The following is a 10,668-nucleotide window of genomic DNA, read 5'->3' as shown; positions in this document are numbered from 1 at the left end:
TGGACCGCCGGGCCCAGCACGGCACGGGCCTGTTATGGCACAGCCCAATTACGGCATGGCTCGTTACGGCATGACCACGTTAACGGGCCGTGCCGGGCCGCCCGACGTGCCGCGCCATCAGCCCAGGCACGGCACGAGGGTAGCATCATCATGCCGGGCTGGGCCGATGAGCCCAACGGGCTGTGGTGGCCTGCTATCAGCGGGCAGAGCCGAGAGGGCAGCGGCGCGGCAGCTGACAGGAGTCGAAGTGGAGGAGGAAGGTCGGAGCGGTGGCCGGCGGAGCGAGGACACCGTGCGGGAGGCTGGATCTGCGGCCTGTGAAGCGGAGAAGGGGCCGCGGGAGGCCGGCGAGTGGAGAGACGGCCGGCAAGCGGAGAGGTGGCCGCAGGAGGCCGCAGCGGTGGCCGGCGAACGGAGAAGGGCTGCTGGAGGTCAAAGCGATGGCTGGCGAAGCTGTGCGGGAGGCTGGAGCAACAGCCCGACGGGCGGCGAGCAGGTGGAAAGCGGCGGCGTGGGGAGGGGGATGAAGGGATCGGGACGGCGGCCGAGTAGATAGGTAAGTTAGGGTTAGTTTTTTTCCTATTTAAATGGGCTGATTGGGCCGCCTGGTTAATCAGGCCGTGCCTGGACCCGCCCGACGTGCCACACATTCGGATTCGGATCTGGTTGCTTGCTTAACTTGCGCCATTGCTTGGATCCAGTTTTTGTAACATGGAACCACATGGATGATCAGCAGGCGGAAGACTCCAGCTGTGCTCTATGCGATCGATCAGGAAGATGAAACCATGGACCATTTGCTCGATCTTCGCCTGTGTTTACGTAGACACGGCAAGTTTGGGCTTTCATTTCATGCGGCTGATCTAGCTGCTGGTCTTGCTCACGGCTTGTAGTTGACAGTGCAGAGGCAACATATAATTAAATAAACTGCATTATTGTCAGTGCAACCAGGTGAGCAGATAATAGGCAGCGAGCAAGCCTTGGAGTCAATGCATGAGATGCAAGGTGGATTTGCTTGGAGTCAATGCGTACATGCGTCAACGGCGCATAATATAGTACAGGCCCCGACATCCATCATGGCACTGTGAAACCGACTCTCGAATCGTGGCAGGGCAGGCTGGCCATACCCGGCCACCCGTCTTGAATGAATCGCGCCGTGCCCCGTGCACAGTGGTCAGTGGGCGCGGCGGCATGCATGTGCTCATCGTCAGGTCTCGGCCTAGGTGATGATCAAAAGTAGAGCTGGACCGCGAGCACAAAACTCGCGACTTAGCTCGGCTCGGCTTATATAGCTCGGCTCGGCTTGGTGACTTTTTCAACGAGCCAAGCAGCTATTTTTTCTCGTTTCGTTAACGATCTGGCTCGAGCTAACTCGTGAGCTGCTCACGAGCCAATCCAATTAGAAAGCGCGGTAGAAAGAAACTAAATATTCATTTAATCTTCACTTGGTGCACAATTCAAACGTGGTTAGATTAATATGTTTCTTTACAAAATTAATTCAATATTTGCTTGTGACTAAAACTTAGCATGTGCCTGTATTTTTTAGATGAGAGATGGTCAGATGGACGTGGAGTCCATTCTGCAAGTTGAAATGGAACTGAGGTCAAAAGGATAAGAGTGCAACCTTAGATATTTTTTTGTTAAAACATGCATGCTGCTACTACAATACTTATAGTCAAGCTGAAACGCTCCTAAGTTTATTGAGTGACTCGCGAGCCTAATGAGCTGGCTCGAGCTATTAATGAGCCGAACCGAGCCAGCAATTTTGCTCATTTTATTAACTAGCTGAGCCGAGCTGGGTCGGGGTCCAACCTTAATCAAAAGCCTCTAAATCCGCTGCAAGGGAGGTAGTAGGGCCCAGCATGGGTCCAATAATGCAAGGGAGGTGAGAGCTGCCCACCATCGGCTCTGGCTCTGATGATGCCCGGCCGGTCGCTCGATCTGCTGCGTCCTCCCCCCATTACAAATAAAAGGCGAGGGGAGTGGAGCTAGCTAGGCGGATCCAGATCAGCTCCACCACCACACCGCTTGCTGCGCATAAGCAATATCATCTAGCACACCACCATCACCATGGAATTTGCGACGCCCCTGATTCCCAAGCTCGCCAAGCTGCTTCAGGAGGAGTACAACCCTGCACAAGAGCGTTAGGAAGGGCATCGAGTTCCTCCACAGGGAGCTCGAGACCATGCACGCCGCCCTCCGCAAAGTCGGCGAGGTGCCAAGAAAGCAGCTCGACGAGCTGCAAAAGGAACTGGACCTGGGATATCAGGGAGCTGTCCTACGACATGGAGGACATCGTCGACACCTTCTTGGTGGACGTTGAGGGTCCTGATCCCCCAAGCAAAAGGGGCGCCAAAAAGATCCTCAAGAAGATGATAAAGGAAGGTCAGCAAGGCCATGGCTCGCCGTGAGGTCTCCCAAGAGATCAGCGACATCAATGAGCGTGTCAAGGAGCTGGCCGAGCGACGCGACAGATTTCAATTACTAGTATATATCTTTCTTAAATTTATTATTTATTAGTTTCCTCTCTGCTTGTTCTTCATTGCATTGGTTTCCTCGGACTGCAGGTACAAGCTTGATGCTATTGCTCCTACCAATAAAACCGCTTTTGACCCTCGCATCACAGCAATGTACACCAAGGTGACTGAGCTTGTCGGTATTGGCGAGGCAAAGGAAGAAGTAATCGCGAGGTTGACAAAGGGGGATGCTGATGATCACAAGGAAAGGATAGTAGTCTCTATTGCTGGTTTTGGAGGATTAGGCAAGACAACCCTTGCCAAAGCAGTGTATGACGAGATTAAAGACAGTTTGATTGCACATCTTTTGTTTCTGTGTCTCGCAATCCTGACGGAAAGAAACTTCTCAAGGACATCCTGTATGAGCTTCACAAAGGAGAAAGACATCCTGGTGCAAATTTGGATGAAATAAGGCACCTCATTGATCTTGTCCGTGATTTTCTCCGGAACAAGAGGTACGTGCCTGCCTCGAATTCGTTATTCATGTAGTTGCACTTGCATCGTGTGCCTTCTTTGATTTGATGAAAATACTATACCAGCGTATCATGCATGGGAAAATTTAAATTGGAATATAGAAAGGTCGAGCCACATAAATTCTTTCACTTAAATCGCTAATGTCTATACTTATATATGCCTTATCCATTGTCATACATACAGGTACCTCATTGTTATTGATGATATATGGGATAAAGAACCATGGGATAAGGTAATGGGGCTGGCTCTGATGGAGAATAATATGAGAAGTAGAATAATCACAACCACCCGTATTATTGGTGTTGCTGAGCATGTCGGCGGTTGCTATAGGCTCAAACCACTTTCTGATGAGAGCTCTGAAATATTGTTCAATGGAAGAATATTTGGATCAAAAGATAAATGTCCTAGGCAATTTTCTCAAGTATCTAAAAAGATAATGAAGAAATGTGGAGGTGTCCCATTAGCTATCGTCACCACATCTAGTTTGCTAGCTAATAAATCAGAGGATATAAGGCTGTGGAATGATGTGTGTAGCTCAATTGGTTCTGGACTCGGGAGGCATCCTGGTATGGATGACATGAGGAAAATTCTGCTGCTCAGCTATTATGATCTGCCTTCTCATCTGAAGACATGTTTCTTGTGCATAAGCATATTTCCATAAGACTATAGGATTAAAAAGGATCGGTTGATATGGAGGTGAGTAGGTGAAGGTTTTGTCCAACTAGCAGCCGGAGGCCAAAGTTTCCTTGAGATTGGAGAGAGTTACTTCAATGAGCTTCTAAATAGAAGCCTGATCAGCCCGCGGACATGGATGATGTGGACGGTACACCTCATGCTTGCGTGTGCATGATACGGTATTTCCTTGTCAGTAGAAGAATGTTTCGTCACCACTGTATTAGCAGGTGATGGGATGGAAAGCAAGGTTCGGTGGTTATCTCTATATAACAATAGTACTGCTTGGGCTACCACGAAGATGCCAAAACTGAGGTCCCTTACCATCTTCACACCTGATGATGCGGTAATTGATCCGACACCCTCCATTTCACGTTATCTTCTTTTGCGTGTATTGGATCTACGAGACTACGAACTTAATGACCTTGCAAGCCTGGGGTTTGTCGGGAGCTTATCTCACTGCGATACCTAGGTGCAACTAGTACCGGTTTGCGGTTTCATCCTCCTGATCAGCTCCCCGTAGAGGTGGGGAAACTGCGGTTTCTGCAGACGCTGGATTTAACTGGAACTAGAGTAAAAGAATTGCCATCGATAGTTATTAGAGGTCTAGGACAGTTGATGTGCCTACGTGGTTCCTGGATTGGTGAGGGAAACACAAGACTGCCATATGGGCTGAAGAAGCTGACCTCCCTTGCAGTGCTAGAGGATGTAGTTGTAACGTCTGGACGCATTGCTGAGCAGCTGGGCCATCTGACCGAACTGAGGGTACTCAAATTATCCACAGAAGAGGCTGACAAAGATGAATGGACGGCGTGCAGTGAATCTCTGTTGGAATCCCTAGGCAAACTGACCAAATGAAAGATATCTAGGCCTCTAAGTGGGTTTTGGTGTTTAGATGACAAAACACATATGCGTTTAATCTCGTTATCTAGCATGTGTGCAGGTGCTAAAATTGAACAAGCAAAACATATGATGAAATATGATCCCTCAAAAGGAAATGAAAAAGCGGTGGTTGAAATTTACTCGAAGAGTAGACTTTTATTTTATTTTTAAGTATAGAAACTCCGTACTATCAAGAGAGACTTTGATCTGCAGATTTTTGACTTAGAACTAGTGCTCAACAGAACCCATACGAATAATTGTGAGCTAAAAAACCACTTCAAAATGATATTTTGAGAGTGTCTCTGCCAAAACCGGAGTCTTCGAGTCTATGTCCGGAATGTCCGGAGTATCCGGATACCCTTTCACCAACGGCAGATCTCCAGGTCTCTGTTCGAAATGTCCAGGGACAATATTTGAAGTATCCGGGTACCCTTTCGCTAACGGCTAGTTTTTTGAGTGAGGGTATAAATACCTACAATACCCCTTCAGCCAGCAGTCTCTTGCCTATTTTTCGAGCTGAACAGCCTCATAAGCTTTTCAAGAGCTCTCTCACTCTCTCTCTTTATTTCTTGAGAGATTCCTTTGAGGGATTCAAGTGAGAGTGTTGCAAGAGAAGAAATCCGTGCTAGTGAGATACCATTCCATCCTCCCGAGCACTTAGTCCTCGTCAAGCCGGTGGATTCAAGTTTGTTACTCTTGAAACTTTGAGCTCCTAGACAGCTAGGCGTGCTCGTGAATGCTCAGCTGAAGTTGTGAGCATCACGGGAAGTTTGTAATCATCTCTCCTCTTGGAGGAACTTATAGTAAGTGACCTTGGGTGTGAGCGCTGGTCTCACCCTTGGGTGAGGAGCGTAGAAGTTCTTGAGCACCGTCTCTTGAACTCTTCCTCAACGGAGACGTAGCTCCTTTGGGAGTGAACTTTGGGAAATAAATCTCTATCTCTCTATGTGCTCTTTACTTAAGTTGTCATCTATTTGCTTGTGAGACTAATTTTCTAGGGTTTGAGCTTGATCTACTTATAAATATAAGCTTCTAGCTTGAACCAGTTGGTGAGAAACACTTAAAAGGAACCTCTGGTACTTGCAAATTTACTCGATCTAAATTTTCTATACCTGTACTGTAGTTTGTCACTAAAATTTCCTACCCGAACATTTCGGATATAATATCCAGAAACTTTGGACCTCAAGTCCGGAGTATCCGGATATATATCCAGAGTATCCGGATATTTGTTTTACTGACTATTTGAAAAATGGTTTGATTGTTTTAAAAGTGTTTTAAAGTTTCAAATTAGCCTATTCATCCCGCCGTAGCCATCTTGAGTTCCTTTCGCCAAAGTTGAATGTCTTGATATTCGTGTTCGTGTTAATCAAGTTAGTCTCGATGGCTCAATGGCGGAGCCACTAGGCAACCTACAGTGGCGGAGGACGAAAAAAAATCAAGGTGTTGCCGAGACAACAGCTAAAAAAATGCATGCCGTAATTTAAACGTTTTTCACAACAAGCAAATGTAAAATGAGACTGAAATGAGAGCGAAGAAATACCTTATCAAGAGGTCATCGTAATGACACGATCATATTAAATAATAGCCAAATATCAATTACAATATAGCAATTAAAAATCTGCAAAAAAGATAAAAATGAGTTAATAATGATATTTAAGTGAAGAATGTTTAAAAAGAGGAATAAAGTATACCTCAAGATATACCTATAAATTACTAGACATTGCTAGAGGAACTGGACAATGAGTAAAAATATATCGTTTTGGTTAATTTTTTTCTTCCCCTTGCTATTTCCAACCATGGTTAGGAACTTAGGATGGCGGCGGGGCGCTGGCACTCAGCAAGACGGCAAGGACGGCGGCCGGAGCGGCGCCAATCTGCACATACACGGATATTAGTACATGAAAAGTAGATGGAAGAAGCTATGAGTTTTACTACACACACAAGTTTGAGTAATAGACAGAATGAACTATAAGTATCTCGCCTTTAGATCAATTGCGCAGCATATTATTAATGCATCAAACATATGGCTAATCTAGCAATAACTATAACCTGTGAATGAATTTCAATATACATATTACATAACATGCGAAGTTAGATACTGACAGCATGAATTCATAAAACTGACCAAAAGGCTAGATCAGTTAGCAAAGACGTGGGATTGGAGTACTATCCACTAATCACTGCATAAATTGAAATGTAGGGAATCAAAATACGTCTTCACAATTCACATTTCACAAAGCACATAGGGATTACTGGATTAGGCCTTAGGGAATCGAACAAATCAACAAAGCATTCACCAGAACTCCAGAAGCCTCACTGCCTCAGAGCGCAGAGGCGCAGAAGGCAGAGGCACCACCGCACCACCGCACCAGAAGCCTCCGAGCGCAGACCGCAGAGGCGCAGAAGGCAGTCAGGCGGGCGAGCGGGCGGCGGGCGGGCGGGGGCGGGGCTGCGGGCGGCGCTGCGGGCGGCGTGCGGGGCGCCGGGGCTGCGGGCAGCGGCCGGGCGGCGCGCGGGCCACGGGCGGCGCCGCGGCGGGCGGGCGGCGGGTGGGGCTGCGGGCGGCGGCGGGTGGGCGGCGGGCGGGCGGCGGTCGGTGGGGTCGTGCCGTCGTGGACTCGTGGGGAGGCAGGGAGCAGAGTCACGGTGGGGAGCGGTCGAGCAGAGTAGGGTTAGTTTTTTTTTTTATTGGGCTGGGCCGAGCCGAGGTATTGCCCGGGCAATACCGGGCAATACCGGGCCCTCCGCCACTGGCAACCTATGTCGGCTTTGCATTGCTAGAGTCAAGGTGGTTCCCACATGGATTAGGGCTGCATGTCTTCCCGCCCTCTCCTACCTGGACATACATGGGGCATATGAGCAAAGGGGCGACATCCAAGTCCTGGGCACCCTGCCGTGTCTTCGTTATCTCAGATACGAACTGATGGAAGGAGCGGTGGAAAGGTGTGCCGTTGGGGCTGATGCTTTCCCACGTTTGGTAATATGTGTATTTGATATATGGATGTATGGGGAGGAAGAGCCGTGGTCCCATGTACGTTCCCACGAGGTGCTATGCCCATGCTCCAGGACTACAAGTTCCGTATCGGACGGGAGCAATTAGGGAGTGTGGCCATTGAGGACATGGGCCTGGGTTTTGGCCACCTCCCGTCCCTTCGGAGTGTCACTGTTCTTGGTCTTCTTGATTTCGAAGATGATGATGAAGCCACAAAAGATAATTTTTGGATTAAATATCCTTTTCTAAAAAAAACAGGAATTCGTGGATTCATTCTCTAATTTTTGGCTGAGTCTGAACCACTCCTACGTGTGCATGCCTGCAGGGGCATAGCGAGGTGCGGCACTCATCGTACCTTGATTCGGCTATGAATTGATACAATGGCTCATAGCTACAGTTATCTTGTGCTTCTATACTTATACTTCTGATACGAGCTTAGATGAAGGAAGAAGATGTCGTGTATTGGATTTTACCATACCTCAATTCGATTTCGTCCTCCGCCACTGCATACCTGCATCTTTTCTTTCTTTATTTTGGCAAATATGGAAACGTAAGTGTTAGTGTCCATCTTGCAAAGGCCTATGTCTTGTGTGTACGACAAATTTGTTGTTCAATCATTAGATCAAGATATTGGGTCTGCAACAACTTTGCACCTAAATTTCCAGTTGTTCATGTATACAGTACGAATTCATAACAAAATATATAACTCGATTCGGATAGATGGAAATAAGAAAAGACGTGGTTGGCCACGCAGTTGCTCGCACTACAAAATTTACAACCGAGGCTGGCGGCATAAATTAGGCCCAATATGGCATCTTTTTCTTCGTCTTGTATTTATTTCTCACAGCCTAATATGGTGTCAGCTCAGTTTGTCTCGCGCTAAATCCCACAACGCAGTTGATCCGCTCGCTGCTTGACCCTATTGTGCCGTGCCCTATAGTCTGGACCTGGCAGTACTACTGATCTTGACAGGAGAGGATTGGTTCTTTATTTTTATTTTTTAGCTTGCGTTGCTATTCCTCACGTTACTTGTTTCATTTTCTTTCATATATTTTTAGCTCTTTCCCCCTTCATTTTCTTCCATTACTTTTCTTTTCTTTTTTATTTTGCTAATATTTTTATACTATTTTATTTTTCTACTTATTTCCCCTTATTTACTTATTTATTTTTTCTTCTAAATCATGTAGATGTTTTTCTCTATATTTATAATCCGTGATAAAGTAATGGTTTTAGCATTTGGTTAGTGAAATCTATGAGTCCTTATTGTATAGGGGATTGTTCCTATAATAAAAATGCATTCTTTCATAGTATATTGTATTTGTGCAAATGATGGCTGTATATTTGAATTGATATTATAAATCTTTCCGATATTTTCTATATATATTCTTTATTAAATATGCTATTGCTTAGAATATTTCTTTTCACATGCATATTTATTTGTTCGCAACCCAATCATGATGAGTCATAATATTTTTTTTCTTTATTTCTTTATTTCTTATTTTCTCTTCTTTTCAGTAATACTAACTTTTCATTTTTTTTCTTTCCTTTTTATTTTATATTTTATATTTTGTCTAACTAACTTGTTAACTATGAATTTATGTAAGATGTGGAGTGTGGACGTGTTATGTAGAGTCTTTTATAATTTATTTTTTTATATACGAACTTGTTTAGCACGTGTATATATGTTTATAAGAATATTTTTTTAAGTAGATGCATTGTTCTTAATATCTGCATGTAACTAATTTGTCGCAATGCTAAATTGTTCGTTGTGTAGATTAAATTGTTCATATGTTCGCAGTATTCATTTTCCATTGTTTATTATATATAATCAAATGTTCGCACTGTTTAATATTTTTGTTCATTGTATATTATTATTTGTTCATGATGTTTAATTTTTTGGTTCGTAAAAATTAATTATTTGTTCGTGTTGTTAAAATATTTATTCATAGTATTTGAAATTAGTTATTTATATTGAAAAATAATTTTAAAAATATCATGCAAATATAGGTAATTGTGGCCTTATTTCGAAGATTTTGTCTAAAAAAGATAATGGTGCAATTTAAATTTAATCTGGATGCTCAGTTTAATATTTATAATTTTTTTCTAGTTTTGAATTTGCATGTACGTGAATGAACGTCGTCTCTATTGTGTTGTTCTGCGTATATGCATACAATCTTTCTCCTCTCTCCTCTGTATACGCGTAAAGTCTATTATATTGCTGGGCTGACGGTCCATCTGATACCGCGCTTCAGCGATGATTGATGGGATCGTCACCTACGGCAACATATAGCCTCACCCCTACTCTGCAGCGTTTGACCAGTGTATAAGAGATTGCCGGGCCGTTTCGTTCCTCCGGATCGGAGGCCCAAGAAAGCCTTGTGAGGCCCACCACCCAACAAGTTCCAGAAATCGTCGTGTGCATTTGTTCCGAGAGTAAACATAAATCAGGTATAAAAAAAGATCAGGTTAGCCCTGAGACAAAGATGAAACTCACCAATTATCGCTAGCTCTACTAATCTACATATATAATCGCATGGATTGTTGATTTTGTTGGCATCAAGAACACCTCGATGCATTTCGTCCCTGCAAACATCTGCACACATGCATACCGTAGTAGCAATTAGCATACTCAATCAAAGATAAGAACAAAAACAACAGAAAAAAGGAGTGCCGAAACTTTTGGATGCAAAACGTATACAGGTTCATGATTGATGCTTATACTTGCTATGTTCTAGTAGCCGAAGTTCATCCTATATATTATTGGTTGCATTGGACAAGCTGCAACTGTATGCATGTTCAACTGCCTGCCAAATACATTCCCAACAAAGACCTCATTCACACGGCAAGAACCATCTGATATTTGAACTAGCTAGCTTCCAGCAAGGTGATGGTGATGATCTCTCTTTACACACATGTGGTGATGAAATTGCAGGGGAAGCTGCCATGTCTATGTCCTGCTCGCCCCTTCATTCAAGTCGCCTACACTACGGCCATCAGCAGCGTCAGTGATTGCTGTGCAGACCTGATCGCCTGAAGTCCTGAACGGCTCAATTCTGAGCCAACGGGGGAAGGTCAGTAGATAAAGAACTTGCATCTGAAGAAGAAAGATGGTCATATGCACAACAAGTACAATGG

At 44.8% G+C, this 10,668-nt stretch overlaps 1 long non-coding RNA gene across 2 annotated transcripts; it reads left to right on the top strand.

The window, feature by feature from the left end:
- The first annotated feature begins 1,963 nt into the window (after positions 1-1,963).
- On the top strand, positions 1,964-10,597 carry LOC112886456. Of its 2 annotated transcripts, XR_003227386.1 has the most exons (4): positions 1,964-2,484; positions 2,565-2,968; positions 3,171-4,005; positions 10,466-10,597. It is a non-coding gene; the product is annotated as an uncharacterized LOC112886456 (long non-coding RNA). The 2 variants fall into 2 exon arrangements; XR_003227385.1 differs by lacking the exon at positions 10,466-10,597 and having other exon boundaries at positions 3,171-5,487.
- Positions 10,598-10,668: the final 71 nt, after the last annotated feature.

The sequence above is a fragment of the Panicum hallii genome, chromosome 3, assembly GCF_002211085.1.
Source record: "Panicum hallii strain FIL2 chromosome 3, PHallii_v3.1, whole genome shotgun sequence".
Lineage (NCBI taxonomy): Eukaryota > Viridiplantae > Streptophyta > Magnoliopsida > Poales > Poaceae > Panicum > Panicum hallii.
This window is presented reverse-complemented; position numbering and strand designations above follow the sequence as displayed.